Source organism: Macrobrachium rosenbergii, chromosome 8 (genome assembly GCF_040412425.1).
Source record: "Macrobrachium rosenbergii isolate ZJJX-2024 chromosome 8, ASM4041242v1, whole genome shotgun sequence".
NCBI classification, from domain to species: Eukaryota; Metazoa; Arthropoda; class Malacostraca; order Decapoda; family Palaemonidae; genus Macrobrachium; species Macrobrachium rosenbergii.
Genome location: NC_089748.1, coordinates 3011845 through 3017735, shown reverse-complemented (window position 1 = coordinate 3017735; position 5891 = coordinate 3011845).

The following is a 5891-nucleotide window of genomic DNA, read 5'->3' as shown; positions in this document are numbered from 1 at the left end:
GTGTGTTTCGTAAGCTTGCTCACAAAATAAATGTAAAATTATTAAACGCTGATATAGCAGACGAAAAAAGTTTTTGTTTAGAAATTGTTGCTTTATGATATTGTAAATGATAATGTTTAGAAAAAGAAACTATGCACCTTTATTTTAGTAACTTTAAGTTGTGCTCTCAATTTTATCAGTTAATAGCAAAAAAGTTACTCGGTTTTAAGTGTCACAAGTTTATGTAAGCGATGATGAAATGGGATGCTTGACAATGCTCGATATCAATAATGCTGCACCTAATAAGGAATTCTTCAAATCTAGAAAGCAGCTGTAACTTAGCTCTCTTCTTGTTTTTTTTCGCTTATGAAATTCATGATAGACGACGCATGAAGATACCGCTTGTAGTCAGAGCAGAATTATTCTATATTCCAATTTTTTATTACTGTATATTACAAAACCGTCATGAATTTCATAGGAATGACCGGCATTTCATCAGGATTTTAGGAAAATTGTGGGAATGACTACATATTTGTTGTGATAATATATATATCTGTTCTCTTGATAGGAGGAACTTACTTCAGATTGAAGTAAGATGCCGTACTAAATAATGTACACTTAAAACTTAGAGAGAGAGAGAGAGAGAGAGAGAGAGAGAGAGAGAGAGAGAGAGTCATAGGACCGGTGGAGCAAACCTTGCCACCTAACCAATACTAATAGTGCTTATAATTTATGGAGGGATACAGTGTGGAATATCTGAAAAAACTGAAAAATTCGCTGAGACGAGACTAATAGCGGCACACGACTCTAAAGGAAACCGACAATGTTTTTCTTGCTATTAATATTATTATTATTATGATTTTCCTTGAGATGACAAGAGATAACCCGATGATTACAATGGGTTTCGAGGCCCCCAAAATTATGCTTCATTTGACATTCCATCCTTGAAGGCCACGAAGATTGGAAAGGATGCCCGAAGGTCACGTTTTGAAAGAGGAGTCAAGTCCTTTTTAAGGAAACTAACGCACGATGTAAATGTCCTTTTTTTGAGGGGGAGGGCCTTCAGAAACTTGAGAGGAAATATTAGGCTAAAATGCTTAATGCTTTCGTCATTGATGAATTACTCGTTCAGTGAACTGGCTGGTATTTCGTCTTATTGTTCTATTGCTCAGAAAATGAAAATTTTCATAAAATTTTCCAACTTACAGCATTATTACTTAGGCCCAAATGCATAATGTGTTTACGATTATAGTGAAGCGGATGACACTGAACAGAGGAAGGGAGAATCTAATGGGAGAAGAGCGAGAAATAAAATGTAGCCGTAAGAAACTGAATCTTAAAATTAATGTGAAAGTGGTGGATTCTGACTAAAGAGATTTAACTCTTCTTAGAAAAATATGAACTGGATTTTAGTGTTTACGGAACGAGTAAAATGTTCTTGATTGACATTCGTCAATTACATTTTCAAGGAATTAATTTTATTAACTCCGAGAGATTGTCGAAAGATCGTTAAGTATAGCGTGAGTTTGTGCATGCGTCCATGTTTTGTGAAACTACAAATCACGTAATCAGTTGAGTAACACGTCCATTAGGAAATACTCATCTTAAGCTTTTGATCAATACTGTCACAAGAAGGTTCAGCGTTCTTTTCCAAGGTTATATTATGTCGTATTTGCTAATTCTGCCCGCGATGCCGCACAAATGTGTCTGCAGGTGTTAGTACTCCTCACATGTGTGGGTTCAGTCTGCGTACTATTCTCTCTCCCTTCCTCTCTCGCTTCCCTCAATACTTAGCTCTACTCGTTTTTTTTTTTTTTTTTGGCAAAACTTCTGTATGCATCAAAGACTGACATGCCGGTATTATCCATCTCTCTTTCTCTGTTTTAGATTAAATGGCGATTGCAGTCACTGTCACATTCATCCTTCAGTAGCTGAACTGCGGCGTCATACAGAGCCTCATGAGATGTATATCAACTGCCTTTGCATACGCTGCGTCATTATTCTCAGCCTCGTCACTCATTCTCTCGCTTCTAAGACATCAATCTTCTCACGCTGAAATATTTCTACAACTTAGTCTTTTCTCCCTTTTCCAGCCAAAACTTGCCAGTGAAGTCTTATAACCAGAATATTTTCTTCAATTCCCTGTTTCTGAGCAGTTTTCCTCCTTTCAATTATCGTTTTTTGAGCATACTACGTAGCATTTCATCTCGTCACCATCAACCACCTTTATTCCATAAAAACTTATCAACAGCAGGTCCATTAACGCCACCTACACCTGCAAAAAAGAAAAATATTGTAGGATCTCATTGTTACTCACTTGCACTGTACATACCTCTTGTACGTCAGCCTTAGTTCTGCAGATTTAATCTAGAGAGAACCTCCTTTCTAGCTGCCTACTAACGCCAGCCAGGTCGCTTTGCCGATTAATTTCGCAGTGCTTCATTTACTTGCTATCTATTTCCTTTACAAGTAAAAGTGCAGAGCTTTCGCCCTGCTACCGCTTTCCTTGATTCGTGATATCCCCTATTATTCAAGCAGCTCCAAAGTTACTTTATTCATGGTTGAGTCTCACTTTTCTCACTTTACCGACATAATACCTTTGGGGCAGGGACAGGCAGGAATGGGGTCTTGCCTTATCCATACATTTGCATTTTCAAAACACAAATTGACAAACGTCAAAACACACATATTGACAAACACACACACACACACACACATATATATATATATATATATATATATATATATATATATATATATATATATATATATATATATATATATATATATACATATATATATTTATATATATATATATATATATATATATATATATATATATATATATATATATATATATATATATATATATATATATATATTCATATTTATATATATATATATATATATATATATATATATATATATATATATATATATATATATATATATATATATATATATATATATATATATATATATAAAGTTGTGTGCATGTGCATACGTGCGTGCTCCCAACTTGAAGAAGCTATTTCCCATAGCAAGTGGTGGGTCATGAGAAACGCAGCAGTCGCTGCAACATTCGAACAGAGTAGCTGTGCCATGAATGAGCCCCTATCCAGAAACTTCCACAAAATTTGCTTCTACATACACCTACACAGAAAATGCATCAGGAGAGCAATGAACCCCACTACACACACTGTACCCTTCACCTCGGCCTTTCATTTTAATTCCCTTCTTTTCCAAAACCTTTCACTTCCTGCTCCCTGCACTTTATCGGTTTACTGTCCTCCATTATTAACACAGCAACTCATCTTTGAACATTGATCCAGCCTTTTAAGAACGCTAATCTTTGCTACTACTTTCAGAGATTGTAATACAACTTATGCTAAACAAACAATTTCAACAACAAACTTTTTTATTTCCATTCACAACTAACATCTACACCTCTCTTCCACAAAGGAGAATTAGCTCGACAGTCCTTTCATGCATTCTTACCTTAGCTTCAGTCGACATTCAAGGTCTTTTCCAAGTCTTGAAGGCACACCCTGTTACTTTCCTTGCTTCACCTAGTCTCTGACTCACCTCTTCTGTCATACTACCATCATCCATTATAATTACTCTCTAATACCTGTATGATCCAGTGCATTCAATTTTCCATCATCTACATTAAAATCAGTTGCTTCATTTCCTGTTCCCCATTTACCCTCATAAGCCAATCAGGACACATCTGTCTCAAACCACTTATACATCACACCAATCATTCTCACATCTACATACAGTGTTCAAACACTTGTTTCACTTCCATTATAAAAACTTTTGATCACTTTCAGCAACTTCTGTATCAGATATCCTTAACAGCCTCCACATTGCCCGTCTGTAGATTTTGCCATAAGCTTTTTCTTGGTCTGTATATGCCACGTGCTGGTTTTTGCCCTCAGTTTTAAACTTCTTATATATAGCTGTTTCATGAAACTAGATTCAATATCATCTGTCTAAATCTTCCACCCAAGAACCTACCTTACACCTTCCCTGGTAAACAAAGTAATGGTATAACCCTATAAGTCTTACAGTTCCCTCGACCACATTTCCGTAATTCAGATCTACCTTATAAACCATGGCCAGTTGTTCAATAATAGGGTATCTCCACTACTGCAACATTAAGTGCCTGTGTCTTTCCATTCCTTAGCCATTAAGGACCTCCACAAACATTAGCAAACTTATACTGACCCTTCCCATTCTCTTTTGTTTCTAGAATTTCTCTTGATAATGCAGCGGGTAACAAAAGCTATTTTATGTCATGTAAAAACTTTGAAATTATTGCACAAGCACCAGACAACTCTCCTTTTTAGTTTTCTGTAAAAGAAAACTACCTGAGATGGCTTTGTCTGTCCATCCACATTTTTTCTGTCTGCCCTCAGATCTTAAAAACTACTTAGGCTAGAGGTTTGCAAATTGATAAGTTGATCATCCATCCTCCAATGATCAAACATACCAGATTGCAGCCCTCTAGCCTCAGTAGTTTTTATTTTTTTTAAGGTTAAAGATAGCCATGATCGTGAGTCTGGCACCGCAACAACAGGTCACCACAGCCGGCTGAGGGTTTCATTGGCCATGACTGAGAATTTCATACAGCATTATACGCGGTACAGAAAACTCAATTGCGCCGAAGGAACTTCAGTGCACTTTTTATTTGTTTCTTTTAGAATCTCTTTTAATCAAACAGTTTACCATAGATTAACAACCAGTTACCAACTGCTTCCCTTCACATCGCTTAAACTGGTCTTTGACGTTGCAGTGATTTTATTCATTTGTTATTTTTAAAACTTCTTAACTTTTGCTTTTAATAACTCGCATTTTAAATCCCTTCTTTATGTAAATTAAACATTTAAATTTTTTTTGTTTTTTTTAATATTCTCTCCTGGAGTGTTGTTTTTTGAAAATTTTTAAAATTCTTTAAAAAGTTTTATTCATATGTGGCTTATAATCATTTCTAACCTTGAAAATGAAAATGGGATCGTTACGAAACGTTGACCTAAAAACAAGAAAAATACTTTCCTATATATATATATATATATATATATATATATATATATATATATATATATATGTGTGTGTGTGTGTGTGTGTGTATATGTATATATATATATATATATATATATATATATATATATATATATATATATATATATATATATATATATATATATATATGTGTGTGTGTGTGTGTGTGTGTGTGTGTATGTATGTATTTACGCATGTGTATAAACTCGTCAGAATTTGGAACTTTTAGCTTTGATACGTTATGCGTTTTGAAAACCTTCAATCCCAGTGGGGTATTAATGAACAGATTTCCTCCCAAGTGGACATTTTTTCTAGTTATAGTAAGAAGTCAGACTGACTAGAGTTTTTCATTTTCATTAGTTCTCGGACTTTTGATCTGGAGAGATGATTTTCGATTATGATTCGCTGAGCATCAGAAAATTATAATAATAAATTAACGGATTTCAAATACCGTAGTATCTGGATGAATAATGAGTATTTAGTTTCAGCTTTCCTATTCTGCTGTAGCAAGACAATTGTCTTACACACATACACACACACACACACACACACATACATATATATATATATATATATATATATATATATATATATATATATATATATATATATATATATATATATATATATGTACACACACACACACACACACACACACACACACACACACACACACACACATATATATATATATATATATATATATATATATATATATATATATATATATATATATATATATATATATATATATATATATATATAAAACTTTGCTTTATATCCATGGCAGACTCTGCTTATCCTTCTCTATATTTTGGATATAGGAACAGGACCCACTAAGATTCAAA